At 38.6% G+C, this 17,161-nt stretch overlaps 1 protein-coding gene across 1 annotated transcript in view; it reads left to right on the top strand.

Annotated features, from left to right (window-relative positions):
• The window catches only part of LOC110159331 (adhesion G protein-coupled receptor L3-like), a 400,279-nt gene that overhangs the window by 234,112 nt on the left and 149,006 nt on the right, over window positions 1–17,161 (top strand). The window lies entirely within an intron of this gene.

Here is a 17,161-nt window from a genome sequence, read left to right as displayed (position 1 = left end):
ATGCACATAAACTGGTAATCTGACTTTGATCAAAAGTAGTGTAACGTGACAACACTAGTTTCTTTTACAGCTGAATGTGCTTAGACAGTTTTGTGCAAATGTGGAATAAAATAAAGTTAAATAAATAAGTAAAAAAATAGCCATGCACAGTAAAATAACAAAGTGTATTGGTATATTTTTGACAATAAAGATATACAATCTGACATTTGCAGGGTGTTGTGTAAACCATAGTGATATTAAAACAACTGTCAGCATAAAAGAGCATCAAATTCTAATTCTAATTTACCGAAATACATTTTGTTTTATCATGCACTTTTCAGATTGGATTCAGAAGGCTACCTCCAGGCTGAACCGTCTTTATGATCACTCATAAACACGCCCGCGGTCCATTGGCTGACATCTGTCTGTGCCCCGCCCCTCTACCTTGACATTGCATACACCTTGTTGTGCATGAGATCCTCTGCTACCTTTTTGCTCCATTTAATTTAGTTAGACATGACCCTTGTCAATGGTTTCATTGTAAAGAAGGTCAGTGCTATTATGAGTCCCTTTGCCCTAATATTCCGGTGTGTTTTGTGCAGTTCATCAGGCCATAACTTGTGTTGTTGGATAGTTTTCCCTGCATTGCTGTCTAAATGGTGGTCATTTTTATGGTTGAAAGTCCACAAAAAGTCATGTTTTTTGGCTTCAAAGTGTTTCAGAAAAGCCCTAAAAAGTAAGTTTTGTGCTCTGCCCTGTTTGCTTAGTCAACAAAATGCAAATGTACTGCAATGCAACAGTGGAAAGATACTACTTTTTGTCCCATTTCAAAGCTGCTCTTAATGTTATATGATCTGTGATGATTATAAAACAGATATAATGCAAACTTTATTATGAAAATATTTAAAATAGTTTTCTTTAATTCAAAATAGGATTTAATTTACAGTGCACAAAAACACACCCATATTTTATTCCTTTGTTAAACTAGATACAAGAATCATACTTTTCATCATATATTTTGCATATTATGTCTGTGGAAGACAAAACTTTAATTTTTTCATAAATAAATCCGTAAGGATGGACACTGTATTGCCTACATACCTGCACCTTTTGTGATTTGAAAAACTTAAGTGTGCAAAATAATTGGTTATTCTGTGTGCAGCCCTTTATTCCAGTATTTACACAAGAAAAAAAAGAATAAAACAAATAAAAAATCATTAATTATGGTCCTACAATCAGAACTAGACACTGAAATAAAGCTTATACCAATTATGAAAACCTTCTAAGCAATTTCTGTAGAGATTTGAATCAAGCCAGTGGCTAGTCAAACCATATGAGGGCAAATGGTTGGTGTCACAGTGTATAATCACCCATCCCTTTGTCCTGCTCACTTTTATCTAAACCAACACTCATCTGTGCAGCCTGGGAGCACAGAGACCACCACAGACTCAAAGAGAACAAAAGGAAAACCCTGCTGGCGCCTTGTCGCTATACGTACGCCAGTGGTTCCCCCCACTGTTTGCAGCTAATAAGGACAATGTAAAATCCTGCTTTGCTCGGTGGGATCCGGCTCAGCCCTGTCAGATATGGCGCACAATTCGGTACAGCTAAGCCAGAGCATATAATCACGCTATCACATCCAATTTCAACAGTGTAATCCCTAACTCATACCTTGTAGCCATCTAATTCATGTACTCGCTTTCTTTTCCAGCTATCCTAATTGGCTTTTAATTCCTTTTTCTAATAATAACTCACCTAGCGGGGTTTGGGGGAGGGGAGGGGTGGTCCTAATCGAATAAAGGGCTAGATGGTTTTGGCAACTTTAGCTAAGCACCTGCTACTTGCTTTCTCTTGTTGTACTCTGGCAGGACTGTGAAATTGATGTGCTGATTCTGAAGGCTAACACTGAGGTTTGGGTGTATAAAGCATTGCCGTTACAAGGGCAGTTATGCAGTGGGTACGTCAAAAGTAAACAACACCTGCACGGCCAGGTTGGGAGTTAATGTCCGTTAGTTTATCGGATGCTAATTTTTATGCGTTTCTATTAACTGCCTTATTTGGTTTTCAAGGGTCTACTGGTAAATCATACTGTGTGTCTCCTGCACTCAACTTAAAGGAGCATTTTGTGACTTTTCTGGTGGAGGGTCCGTCAAATGCTTTTCTCCAGGGAGATTATTTGCTTCATCTGGAATGTTTCACACTATGGGAAACTTTCTATCTTCACGGAGACCAAACCAGACCAAATTACAGGTCAGATCTGTGGAGAGGCGACCAGCTCACAGTCAGAATAACTGTTCTTCTAGATGTTTTTGAACCACCTGTAATTGAATAAATGTAAGGTAGAGCTGTTTAATGTCATACTGTGGAACATTACGGGCAGAGCAATGACATATCCAGGGTGACAGACCCCCAAACATAAAGTTACACAGTGCACCTTTAACTTAACTTTCATATTAAGTAATATTTTGCTTCAGATGTCCTGTATTAATAATAAATAAATAATAATGCATCGGTTTTAGTTAGCCCTTTTTTTGGACACTTAAAGACGCTTTACAGAGCATTATTCAGTCACTCCACACCCGGTGGTGGTAAGCTTCTATTGTAGCCACAGCTGCCCTGGGGCAGACTGACGGAAGCAGGGCTGCCAGTCTGCACTATCGGTCCCTCTTACTACCACCATCACTCACACACCACTTTCATACTAGGCAATGTGGGTGAAGTGTCTTGCCTAAGGACAGAACGACTAACAACTATCGCCCCCTTGTGGTTCCTGATTTTCCCAGTGGTCTTCCATCCAAGTACTAACCAGGCCCAGCCATGCTCAGCCTCTGAGATCTGACGGGATCAGGCTTTGACAAGCTGGTATGGCCATTGTCTTAAAGTGGCTATACCAGATTTTTTCCTTTTACCCTAGTACATATGTACATATAAGCAGTTGTAGAAATTAGTCCACTGTATAATGTTTGCTTTTAATTATAAAGCATTTTACCCTTCAAGAATCAGGGAGTGCGCTGATAGCATGCTAGTTGTTGTTGTTGTTAGCATTACCAGTAATATTCAAGTACACTGCCTTTAACCTATTCTGTTTATATAATGGGCTTGTCATAAAGACGCACATTATCTTTCAAGCTGCGTTTCTTTAGAGATTCTTAAATTTGATTCACTTATAAATCAAAATCTTCTCTAGTGAAAGAAATGTGAGAATACAAGCTTTTAATGGGCAACCTGTGCTGGTCCCAAAGGTAGATATATTGAGAAAGCATTGCACTCCAGATGGGCACAATAACATCCTGCAAATCAATACAAAATTCACTCACCACTTATTTTGCTGTGTCCACAAGGAAAGGCCAACCAGCTATTGAAAGAGATTGACTTGAGTCTTTTGTGTTTCGAGATGTGCAACTAACTGGCCATCCAAGGTTTGTGCTGTCTAAGTGATCACGATTTTACCACAGGCCGTACACAGAATGGCTTTATAGTGTCATTAAAGGGACAGTCTGAAATTTTGGATATAGGACCTCATTTCCTAGTGAGCCAGAGTGTTGGAGACGTGTGGAGACACTTTTTTAAATATTCCATGTTGCAGAGGTCGCTGGTGCTAGCCTAGTGCATGTCAATGGCCATAGTTACCCACTCCACAAAACACCCGAAGCAAATCTGTTATTACACCAGACTGTCGATGTAAATGTCTGTGTCGATGGAATAATTTTAGAAGTAGAACCAACCTTGCATTTGAAGGATTTATGTCTGAGCAGCAGCAGCGAGTTGTACTTCCTGATAGAAAGCTTGGCAGCAGCGGACTGATATCACCAAGCGCCTATCTTTTGGCAAAGTAAAATTCCACTACTGCTGAGAAAATAGTCCCTCAACATGCGACAATTCATGCGATGCAAGGTTAGTTTTATTTCAAACTTTATTCTATCAACACAGACATTTACATCGACAGTCTGGCAGTCAGTCAGCCTAGCACCAGCGACCTCTGCAAATACAAAGACTGGATGGAATATTTTTAAAAAGTGTCTCCGCACGTCTCCAACACTCTGGCTCACCAAGAAAATGAGTCCCTATGTCCAAAATTCCGGACTGTCCTTTTAAGAGATAACAACAGCTACAAATATCTGCTTCACTGTGATTGGTTAATCTCACCTGTCACTAACTGAAAGCACGAAGGCTTGACCAATAGAAGGCGTGGGTGGGTTGGTGGCTGCATTAAACAGGCAAGCGCTTACTCACAATATGATGATCTCTCCAGAATTGTATATTTTTAATCCAATCATACTGACGCCGGTTGATTTGACAAAAAATCTCATATTGATCTCAGCTTTGTTTTTACTTGGTTTTCATTAAAGATGCATTGTGTTACTTTTCTGGTGGAGGTTCCCCCATCTGCTTTTCTCCACGGACATATTATTGCTTTGTCTGAAATGTTTCACTGGACACCATTAAACCTTTCTATCATCATGGATACCAAAACAGGCCAAGTTACTGGTCAGATCCGTGCTGAGGCAACCTCACTAAGAGTCAGAATGAATGTTTTTGTAGGTATTTTTGAGCAGTAATTGCAACATATGATTGAATAAATGTAAGGTAGAGCTGTTTAATGTCATACTGTGGAACATTTGAAGCAGAGAAATGAAATTTCCACAGAAATAAGCAGCTGGTGGACCCGAACAAAAAAAAAAAAATAATAATAATAATAATTCAAAAAGATAATCAAATATGGTGAAATTCTTAAATTTCTCCAAGGACTGGCTGTAGACCTCTCAATTAAAAACACCAAGACCTGACTAAATCTCGATCATGATTAAATTTTGATTAATTGCCCCACCCTAGATCATATCGCAATTGGATTTTGTCTCCAGTCATCCCTGCCCACACCCTCTATCACCTTTTGATCACCTCTTAGCCACTCAAAATCTACGGGAGCACTAGATCATTCCAGTCTCCGCTATCAGTAAATCTCCTAAGCAGGTCCTAGTAGCTTTTCCGCCCTTGAGCTCTCCCAATCCAGGCTGGTCGGACCTTGTGTGGGAGTGGACACCATGACAGACTATACATCACGCCGACGCGCACCTACCCCGCTCAAATGCCACTGAGCATTACTCCGTTTGTTCTTTATTCGCCCCTGCTCTTCCCCCACCCCACTGGCCACCCCTCCCTGCCCCCCATGTGTGATTCTGCCCCTATAATGTCATCTCATCAGTCACTGCCAACTGACCACTCCCTCCTCCCCCAGCGCCGGCCTCAGATGGCTGTGGCGGAGCTGTCATATATTTCTCAACACGTCGGCAGCGGTGTCATAACAGGCATTTTCAAAGATGGATCTCGCTCTGGATTTACAGGAGGAAATTGAAGGAGAAGTGGTGACAGTTGTGTACAGTAACTACGGATACACAGAAAGAGTTGAAATTATTGTAATATTTTCTTGTGTGCTGTTGAAAAAGCGTTTTATGCATTGTTAAAGGTGTATTATGTAACTTTTCTTGTGGGAAGACTCTCATCTGCGTGTCTTTATGGTAACTGGATTGCTTTGCCTGAAATTTTCCACAGTTTGGCATAAATTAAACCATAGTACACATTTTTAAGTATGTGTTTATTCCTAAAAAAGTACCTCAAAAACATAGATTCTTACTTTTTACAGGTTTGCCTTTCCACAGACCTGACCTATAAACTGGCCTGGAAGTGTCACCTGCTTGTCTCCATAGGCAAAGCAATAAAATCTCCATAGAGACAAGCAGGTCACGTACCTTTCACCAGAAAAGTTTGATAGTTTACCTCTAAAGACTTGGACAAAGTATTTTTTACAAAATACAGTTTAGAAGACTTAAAATTTGTTATTTCTTGAATGAAGTTTTCTGTTCGCCAATGCACTTACAAAGAAGCTTGTGATTGACATTTTAGCTTCCAGCCTCACCCGCAGCGTGGACACAACAACACAATTAAATTGCAGCAGATGACAAGTTGAGTGACAGCATTTTTATTATTATTTTATTTGTTTTGGTTTGGTTTGGACGCCACAGAATTTTCACCATTTCTCATTAACATAGTGTAAAAAATAATTATAGAAAAATATAATAATAAGGGATTGATTACTGGAAAAATGTGAAGTGGAGACCTTGGACAGCGACATTGGAATGAATCAGCGAAGCACGACCATAAATATCATGTCATAGCATCGACCTAGCACACATACTGTCTGTCGGTAGGGCTGGGTATCATTCAGAAGTTGCTAATACAATACATATCTCAATACATAGGTCGCGATACGATACGTATCTCGATAGAGTGAGCTTACGATTCGATACGATATATTTCAAATCAATTCGATATGGTTCAATAAAGAATAAAGGCTAAATCATGGCTGTGATACTAAAAGTCTTTGTTAAACCACTTCTTGTGCAAAGTTAATATGAAACACACATTTTAATCATCAAAACAGTGAAAATGTCAAATGTGTCTCTTAAACAAGTTTCGTTCCACTAAACAAGCAACAAAACTGTAGCACTGTAACAAAATAATTTAGTAAAATATACCAAAAAAATACTCTTGGCGATATATCGATAAAGCAGCCCATGATATCGATACTGTATCATCACATTAAACTATATGATGTATTGATATTTCAGTATCTTTGCACACCCCATCTGTTGGTGTTGAGAACATAGCACTAACTAGAGGACATTATGCAAAATTGACTTTGATACATTTTCAACCATGTTATAACAGTGTTCCCTCATCATTAGCTTAATCAGAGTTGTAGTTTGATTGATTCATGCATGTTTGATTTATCTTATATTGTCCTTCTATGAGGCTTAAGTGCCTAGAAAATTTCTGTTCTCACCTACCCCTAGCCCAGCCCACAAAAAAATGTAGATTCAAGGTACACTTTATTGTCCTCACAAGGAAATAAAGTGTCCCTTTACCCATCGTCATGATCTTGTTGCAAGGCTTGATCAGGACGACCTCAGCTGAAGTATCTATCTAGACCTGTAGGGTTCAACTTAAATACAATAAAGTAAAATAATAAAACCAAAAAAATGACATGCTTGCTATACCCGGAAATGCCACTAGAGGCTGAGGCAATTAAGATAAGATAATCCTTGAGGCAGAAGGTCAAATGCTGAGAAAAGACATACATTCAGTCTACATCCACCACTGAACATAATTCAATTCAGCAAACCCGTTTCAATAATTAAACAACATTAAATCAATACTGTTGTTTACAATGAGCAAAACGTACATTCACAGTCTAGGTATTATAGTATACACAGTCGAGGTATTATAGTTTGATAAAAATAAAAATATAATGTGCCTTATTTATTGATCACAGCCCCTATCAAAGCCATTTTTTCCATTACCTTTTTTTTTTTTTTTTCTTTTTGCCTGCATGCTCTAAAAGTCCACCCACGCAGGAGTCCACATGATTTTTTTCCCCTGGTTTTCAAGGTCCTCGGAAAATCAAGACATATTTTAAGAGACGCAATTAGGTTATTTCTGCTCCAGTTGCTGTTATGTTCCACAAAAAATGTATTTAATTCTGTTTTGCCCGGGCCTGGCTTGCTTTCTCCGTCTGTTAGCTAGTCCCATATGGCTAGGCGCTTTGGACGCTCGCCAAGTCCTTGCACCTGTCCCTCAAATGGAGACAAACTGGTTGAAGGAATAAAGAATCTCGCAGTCCTGTGTTGTCAAGGTTATGAGCTAACTGCGTCCGGGTGAAGATGGAGAGAAGGGGATGGAGTGAAAGAAGAAATGCACTAGACTAGGTTCATGTAAAATTACAGCATTTTAGACGTCCTAGAGTTTAAAGTTGAGATGGAAGATAGATTGCTATGGTGGAATTTGCTGTTTTAACTCTCAGATTACAGATTTGTTGACCTGGTTTATGGTTAACATCTTTGTAATAACTGAAAAAAATGGCACTAAGTTCAACATTTTCTTTGTCAATATAAATAAACAAAAGCCTTAGAAAGTATTACCGTTATTCAACTCCAAATACGTGATTGTTCTCTGTCGAAAGTACGTTAAGACTTTAAATAGATTAATATTGCAGGTTTGTGCACCTAATCCTAACAAATATTGATAAAGTTCAACATTTGTAACTTTTTATTTTGGATGTTTCCTCTAAAAACAGTGCATTTCCCATAGAGTTACATAAGCCCAACATCTAGAACAAGAACACTACCTATTCATGGATTTCAGCTTCCTGTGTATAGGCGAACTCTAAGGGACTCCCTAAATTCACTGCATTTCTTCCAGATGCCAGGCTTAGTGTTCCATGTCACTCAATCTGCTGCATTTTCCATAGAGAGTGAGCGATCTTCATAATAAGCTGATTTAATTACAGCAAATATTAAGAATCAGTGACATTGGCAGTATTTGTCTAAAAAATATACAGCTCAGTTTTCCCAAGACCTGGTAGCAAACTTTAGATTCATCAGCCAGTTTCATGCCGTGGAAACCGTCTGACCTCGCAGCATTAGGATTAATTTGTTCAACGGTAGGCAGGTACTTTTTTAATTTAACCAGTTGCAGCTATTTGGTCGTGACGTATGTAATGCGCTGCTAACGGGGCTAACTGGTATATTAAGCTTTTCCCAAATCCCGTAGGAAGAAGGGCAATAACGTCTTTCCCCTCGATAAAATTCACCAAACATTCTCTTTGTTCCAGCTTTAAATCCTCGCTCTAGGGAATCGTTGCCAACACAGAATGTATGGCTTCACCCACATCCATCTCAACCGCTTTGTTTACTGTTGTGCTGTACCACAAAAGGGACCCAGACAGACGCTTGAGTTTGGCGTCGTGGATTCACAGCTCTTCGCTGATTGGCCGGCGCGTGGTCTACAACTTCTGGGGTTCTTGCAAACCACCTAGTGTATTCCAATTCCTGACCTAGTCACTGGAGAGAAATGAAATTGAGCGGAGGCACTAGGTGGCACCAGCCTGGCTAAGTAAACCTGTCCCCAAAGCCTAAACTTACCTGGTCCTAAACCTAATCCTGATGCCCTGACCCTCACTTTAACCTGATTATGAAAAACTATATTCTGAAAAATCTATATTTGTGATCCTAAACACTAACACAAAGTGGCTGTTGTTTGACATAATTGTGTTTAGGGGATCAGCGGAAAAAAACAGAAACTCTTAATGTGTTTTTGTTATAATTTGAGGTCTGAATTCACTCGCTCTTGTCAAAGTCTGTTTTTAGCCCTGCAGCTCAGGTGAAGAGGAAAACACTTCTTAAAAGTGGGTTACCATGGTTGCAATCAAATGTTTAAGTCCCACCCCTAGACGAAATGTCGAGTTTTTAGGGAGTCGATATATTCTTAGGACTTTTGCCATTTGAAAAAGCTATAATATTTTGTTTTTGTTTCTTAATCGCTATGGCAACAGTTTATACACATTCATCATCCTGAAACACATGTATAAGAACAGAAGAACAAAATAAAGCAGACAAGTCTTGGAAGAAAAAGAGGAGATGAGAAATGGATGCAGTAATGATGGTAGGGGCTCCAAGGAAACGACTGATGGGAAAATCCTCCAAAAGAGAGATGCCCTCCCCCATCCTTAGGCACATGCTATTCAAAGCCATGTAATTTGTGCCATTAATTAAAAAGCTGATGGGACTGAGTTAAGGAGTTCATAGACTGCAACTGTTGAAAAAGAGAAAGAGGGCTGGAGAAAAGGGAATATTATACAAAATCTGTCCGTGCCATTTGTCCATGAATCTCTATTAGAACTTAATGATGCCATTTTGATACCTCTCAACCATTAGTGTGAAATTGGAAAGCGTTAATTATTCAAATGAAAATCCATACAGCTGCCTCTCATGATGTGGTCAGTGCTCGCCCGCAGTCCACATTGTTAGGAGCGCAGCATGCAGCTAAGAGCAAGTGCTAATATTAGTATGCATGGTGAGCCTAGCACTGCATGACTAGTTCATCCAGCAGTATTTGATTGGATCTCTATAATGGTTGGCTTTCATGAATCTAAATTTGGGTGTGAAAATGGCATTTGTAATTGGGGATGTCAAGATTAATCAGTTAATTGAAAACTGTGATTATTCTGAGCAAAAATAACAATGTGATAATTCTCGAAGCAAAAATATGTTATTTCAATTCAACACATAAGACGTCTGTCTGTTTATGTCAAGTTTACCTCACCACTTGTCTCCTAGAAGAATGAATATTAGATGATTGGAATGAATGCAAAATAAGGATAAGGATTTGGCCGTGGTGTTGGTAATCTTAAAAATGATTTATCGATATATCGTCCAAATGATATATGGGGCTGATATTTTGACCTTTTGGTATGTCGGTTAATATTTATTTACACTACCAGTCAAAAGTTTTAGAACACCCTAATTTTTCCATTTATTTATTGCAGTTCAAATTGTGCAAGTCCAATGAAGAGCTTGAAATGGTACAAAGGTAAATACTGAACAGCCAGAGGATAAAAAAGATAAAACACAAGTCCAAGCTCTGCGAAAACTACCTCAGGAAAAAAGAGCAAGATGGTAAAACATGGAGTGTCCAGCACAGTCTCCAGACTTAAACCCCATTGAGATGGTTTTGGGATGAACTGGACAGAAGACTGAAAGCCAAGCAACCTACAAGTGCCAAACATTTATGAGAACTTCTGCAACAGACTTGGGAAAAACTTTCTGGAAGAATATTTAATTTCTATTGTAGAAAGAACGAGCCACCAGTGTGTTCAGTTGTTATATCTGCCAAAGGTGGCTACATTGATGAATAAAAAGTTTAGAATGCATTTTGGCCTGTAAACTGATTCTAAAATTTATTTTCCAACTCAAATTGCATGTTTATTCTATGTTTTCATTTCAGATTGCAATAACACAGTTAACGGCAAAAAAAATGGAAAAAGTTTGGTGTTCTAAAACTTGTGGCTGCTGGTCTTTTGTTGTTGTTTTTTTGTCAATCTGCTGCCTAAAAATTCATGCAAAGCTTTATTTTAACACTTAAAGGTGCACTGTAATTTTCTGGTTGGCGATCCATCACCTTCTATAGATATGCCATTGCTCTGCTCAGAATGTTCCACAGTATGACATTAAATAGCTCTACCTTATCATTTATACCATACGTGTCATTTATACAATTACACAAGGTTCTATAGCTAAAAAATACCTAGAGAAACAAACATTCTCTGTGAGTGGGGTTGCCTCTCCACAGATTTGACCTTTGTCTGGTTCCTGAACATTCCAGACAAAGCTATTACATCTCCTTGAAGAAAAGCATTTTATAGACCCTCCACCAGAAAAGTTACACAATGAACCTTTAAATACCAAGAGATAGCTGCACAAAATGTGACCACACAGCTCTCTTATTGTTTGTGGAGAAAAAAAGGAGCTTGGTGAGAGTTTGTTGTAAATTGAAATTACATTTGGGGAAAATAATCACAATCGGCACCAAATATCGGCAGAGCTTTTTGGCCATCGGTTGCTCTGGACAAACTATATTTGCATTGGCCATGATAAAACTCGTGTGGGTCGATCTCTAATGAATTATTCTGCTAAAATAATTTTTTGTGATGTATAATTGCAACACAGAGTAATGATGAATCAATAGATATGAATCAAGGAGAAGAAAAGTATTACAGTTTCCCTTTAGTATCACTTTACCTGCATCCATCTCATTTTAACATATTGTCAATGGAAAGAATGGGTTGCCTCTTCTGCTTATTAAATTTAGCTCGACAGCTTGACCAATTAGGCAGATTCATCCGCGTTGCCTTTTTCGACTTTATGTGTTTGGCAGGCGAAACCAATCAAAGCTGCGCCAAGCCGTTACAAGCTGGACACCACGGTTCACTGAGTTATTGTTTAGACCCAAAATCACTGCCAGGTGTAGTCTGTTTCTGGAGAGGTCTAGTGTTTACTTAAATCATGCACTGCTGACTCATTTATCTACTTCATTATGTCCGAGCGAGCAAAGGAAGACAGAGTTTTTTAAGAAATACATTTTTTTTATCTGATTTTGTCTAAATTTTCTGAATAGCTTGTTGCTCTGTGTGGCAGATGCCGTTTATTGGGCTTGGTCCTGCAGTAGATCATCACTGTTGCTTGATGTTACCTCCAAGGTCCATACATCCATGAAGAGGAGTTTGAGAGCTAGTCTACTACTTTGCCTTCATGATCATGCAATGGTATACACTACTGGTCAAAAGTTTAAGAACACCCTAATTTTTCCAGTTATTTAATTGCAATTCAAGTCGTGCAAGTCCAAAGAGCTTGAAGGTAAATACTGAAAGGCCAGAGGTTAAAAAAAAAGATAAAACACAAGTCTAAGCTCTGCCAAAACTACCTCAGGAAAAAGAGCAAGATGGTAAAACATGGAGTGTCCAGCACAGTCTCCAGACTTAAACCCCATCAAGCTTGTTTTGGGATGAACTGGACAGAAGAGTGAAAGCCAAGCAACCTGCAAGTGCCACACCTTTATGGGAACTTCTGCAACAGACTTGGGAAGAACTTTCTGAAGAATATTTGATTTCTACCGTAAAAAGAATGCCACAAGTGTGTTCAGCTGTTATATCTGCAAAAGGTGGACACTTTCACGAATCAAAAGTTTACAATACGTTTTGGTAAACTGGAAAAAACTGGAAAAAGTGAGGTGTTCGATAACTTTTGACTGGTAGTGTATATTTTTGACAATTGGAATGAGATTTGGATTTAGTGTCTTGAAATTACTATTCATAATGCACATTTTAACATGTGTAGCAGCTTTAACATTTGAGAAACCTGAAAAATGAACAGTTAAATGAATTATCTGACCAGCCAGAGCCTCACGCTTTAACAAAACTTCACAAAGATGAGTGTATCTGGAGCCATATCCTGTCTCCATTATTTTCTGAGGGCGTGATTATTCAATCTCAGAAATGTGTCAAAAACAAACATGGCAGCTTACATGTGAAAAAGGGGGAAAAAACAACAGAGGACTAAGAAAAAGCACAGCTTTTTACAGAATCAACAACTGAAGCACCAAATTATTAGGTAAAAGAAGTTATATTTTTGTTCTGAATGTTGTGAGAATTTTGGAGACGAGATGTTTTCTGCGTTTGAGAGACACGTACGACAAATTAGCAGCTGTGGTTGGATCATCTCGAGTTAGAACAGAGGTTTATCTCGCTTTTTGGTTAGGTTCCAGACCCTTCTGAATTTGATGAGAATGTAGAAGGGAGTGGCTGGTCAGGCAACTAAATTAATGCAAGAATCACTTATGTTTCTGAAAATTTACACACAACTGAATGTATAGTGACAGGATATTTTGTTGTGCTGAAAAAAAACAAAAAACATAACATCAAAAACAGCGGTGTTTGCTATCACCAAAAATTATCGAAATGTTCACCTAAGCCTTGTATTTTGTGGAAATTTGCACTTTAATACATACGTTAGAACTGTTGCTTTTCAGACACACGAGTAGAGGTGAAAGAGAACTGGATGGGAGCAAGCTAAGTGCTTTTTAGTGACTCAGTGACAGCCGTGACCGAAATCGTATTAGGGTCACAATGGGGGTGGTCGGGTGGAGTAAAGCAGCTTTTCAAATGAATCAATTCTCACTCTGCTTCCTCACTTCCTTCTATTCATTCACTGGAGTTTTACTATCGCTCGCCATGGTCCATCATGCAGTGCTCTTGTTATAATACACTTATTAACGTACAGTACAGCTGAACAATTTTGAGTGGGGGGAAAAAAAACAGCTGACATTGTTCTGACAGGCATTGTGAATAGATTTGTGATTTATGTGCCTGTTTACATGAGAATACTTGCAGGTAAAACGACAAAATATTTGATCGGAAGTGCCTTTCATTTAGACCGTGATGGCGGCTTTGGGGCTTAAAAAGGCAAAAATCTGAAGCCACCCTCCAGAGTGGAACATACGCTCTGCCGTAGTGTTTCCGTCTACACTGCCCAAGACGCAAAACTCTGGTCAGATCTGCATACGCGACATGATAGTGTATCACAGCAGCCTGGCATGCATACCCAATCAAATTCCACACACTTTTGCATCACTGTATGCACGCAGATTTCCTCCCAAAAACACTCATCTAAACACAGAATAAAAAGTGAAGACACAAAGTCACTTTTTCATCTTCTGTTCAGACCTATGTTTTAAAATCAGGAATCCCTTTAGAGGGCAGAAAACTCATTCAGGAAGTTTAACTAATCCAGTAATTATATATATTTTTAGATGGTGTATTTCATAGCTTGCAGAGAACTTCCGTAAAAGTCTACTTTGTAACTTGTCCCCATGGAGATGGTATTGCTTTGTTATTTTTGGCAATAAACAACATATCTGCACTAAAATTCACACAAGTTGGATGAGTTTATTGCCGTGCAATATTCAAGGTATAGCAATGACATTTCCATAGAAATAACTAGAGCAAGTTACATAGTGCACTTTTAAAGAGTCTATATTACACTGTTTTGTTTTGTTTTTTTTAAATCTATGTTATAATGTTATTTTTTCATCTAAAATATGCTCAGAGTTGTGCGTTCTGTTTCACTCACACATATTTAACACACAAATCCTGCATATTTAGGCTGAGTCCTTTCCTCAAAATGAAAACCCTCTGTTCCACCTTGTCATGTGGTAATACAGGAAGTGCTTCACTGTGTTTTTAAACTCTGTACACTTTCACTAGAATCATTTGAATAGTTTCAGCCCTGGAATTGCCAATCTCTTCTGAACGAAAGGTAAAAAGTAGCTGTTAACTTGAAAACTATCGCTTCATGACATCACGAGTTGAAACAAAGCATTTTGAGCTTTGGAGATGTAGACAGACGAATAAGAAAGGGTTTCTCAAACATGTGTGAATGAAACAAAACACAGCTCCAGATGTTTTTTAAGGATGTAGCAACATTAATAACATGACTTAAAGCTCCTAAGAGTCAATTTTGCATAATATTGTACCTTTAACCTTGAAATTTGTTAATTGTCCTCATCCAAATTCCAAAGCGTGAGGTTGTATTAGTTATTGTTTGATGCTGTCTTCCTGTCAAAACTGAAAACCCCAAACATTGATGCATTCCGTTGTTGGTTTGCACACAACGTTATCTCCCTCCACCATTTCGTTGTGTATCATTTTACACATCTATGTCGCTAATGCCTTTTCCTATAGATCATTACCCTCTCCACCCTGGACACTGTTGGCGATCGCTCAATCAGAAATGCCTGGCCCCCTTTGGTCCCTGTTGTGAGGCTGAGGTGGAGAAGCTTCGATCTGCGGCATCCGGCTGTTTACTTTGCTTTGATCTATGAAAGTGCCCATGCAGTTTCCAGGTTATTGGCACATTTGGAGTTGGCGGTAATGGCCGTACAGATTTAGCCCTCGAGCTATTGTTGACGTGACTGGCAATGTGCTTATGGTATTTCAATATATATGTTTGGTGCTGATGAGCTGTGATGCTGCTGCAACATGGTGAAATGGAGCTTAATAGTTCAACCCACTTCGATGCTTGCTGAGGTTCCAAAAGTATAAAGTTTGAATTCAAGTCATATATTAAAGCTGCACTATGCAACTTTTCTTGTAGCATGTCTGTCATCTGCTTTTCTCTGTTGCGCAAAATGGATTATTGTGAGTTTTAAGCCATGTTAGAATATTGTTACCTCATCAAAACACACCTGGAGTTGTGTTTTGTTTTATTCTCACTTGTTTGAGTGATCCTTTATTATTAGTCTGTCTACATCTTCAATGGAATGAAACAAAACACAACGCCAGGTATGTTTTTGATGAGGAAACAGCATTTTAACATCAGATCATAAAATTGCATATTGTGGGCCCTTCAAAAAAGGTTATTGATTTGTTTAGAAAGTTCCACATATGGCATTAAACCTATGTAGCCTGCATTTATTCACTTACATGTGTTTTTATTGCACAAAAATACACTGAAAAACTTGTATTCTGACCTGTAACATGGCCAAGGTAGTGTCTTATATTGTGTTAGATAAGTTTAATGCCATAATGTGGAACTATAAAGTAGACAAGAAGTTGGTGGGCCCTCCAACAAAAAAGTAGCCTGATTCGGTTTCTATGAAGTGAAACCGTCTGACCTCGCAGCATTAGGATTTGTTCGCTCGACAGTAGGTGGGAACTTTTTTTCATTTCACCAATTGCTGCTATTTGATCATGACATATTGAAGGCTCCGCTAATGGGCCTAACTGGTATATTAAGCTTTTCCCAAATCCCGTAGAAAGAAGGGCAATAACGTCTTTCCCTTTGATAAAATTCACCAAACGTTGTCTTTGTTCTGGCTTTAAATCCTCGATCTTGGGAATTGTTGCCAACACAGAATGTTTGGCTCTTCGCTGATTGACTGGTGCCCGGACTCTCATTTCCAGGGTTTTGTGAACTGTCTAGTGTATTCCGATTCCTGACCTAGTCGCTGGAGAGAAATGAAATTGAGCGGAGCCATGAAGTGGTGCCAGCCTGGCTAACAAAAAAGTTACACAGTGCTTCTTTAAGAGTTTAAAAGTTAAACAGAGACTAATCAGCTATTTATTAACGAATGTCCATGAAGCATTTATATTTAGTGTAAAAAAAACATTAACTCAAAATTTAGCTAAATAATTTTTGCAGTTAATACTTGTTTTTGTAATATATGATGTGCCTTATGCTCATTAGTTACACATCGCTGATTTGTCCATAGCAAGCTTTCAAACTTTTAATAAACTGTATATATATATATATATATATATTTTTTTTTTTTTTTTTTTTTACAAAGTCAATGTGAAAAATGAATGGTAATTTTACTTCCAGAACCAGAAATTTATTGTTAATTAAATTGCGTCTCATGCCCATTAGTTCCCACATATCTGACTCACTTATTTTATATTATTTGAAAAGAAACTATAAGAAATATGAATATGATTTTTGCTTCAGAAACCCAGTACTGACTTGATCAAAGCTCCCTCTCCCTATTCTATTCCACACTCCATCACCGGGCATTACATTAATACAGTTCCCCTCTAATAACTTCTCCATCTTTCAAACTTCACCCCTCCTCGCCCTGCTCACCGCCTGACCTCCATACCTCACTCTCCATTTGGAGGAGAGGGCCCTTGTAAGCCCTGGTAACAGAGGTTAATCCGCTCTTATTAGAAGCGGGATTACTGCAGGGGAAGGGACAGGGGCTGGCATGCTCGCTGATGCTAACCTCTTTACCACCAAAC

The sequence above is a fragment of the Boleophthalmus pectinirostris genome, unplaced genomic scaffold (genome assembly GCF_026225935.1).
Source record: "Boleophthalmus pectinirostris isolate CB_2022bp ecotype Guang Dong unplaced genomic scaffold, ASM2622593v1 HiC_scaffold_20, whole genome shotgun sequence".
In the NCBI taxonomy this organism is placed as follows: Eukaryota; Metazoa; Chordata; class Actinopteri; order Gobiiformes; family Gobiidae; genus Boleophthalmus; species Boleophthalmus pectinirostris.
This window is presented reverse-complemented; position numbering and strand designations above follow the sequence as displayed.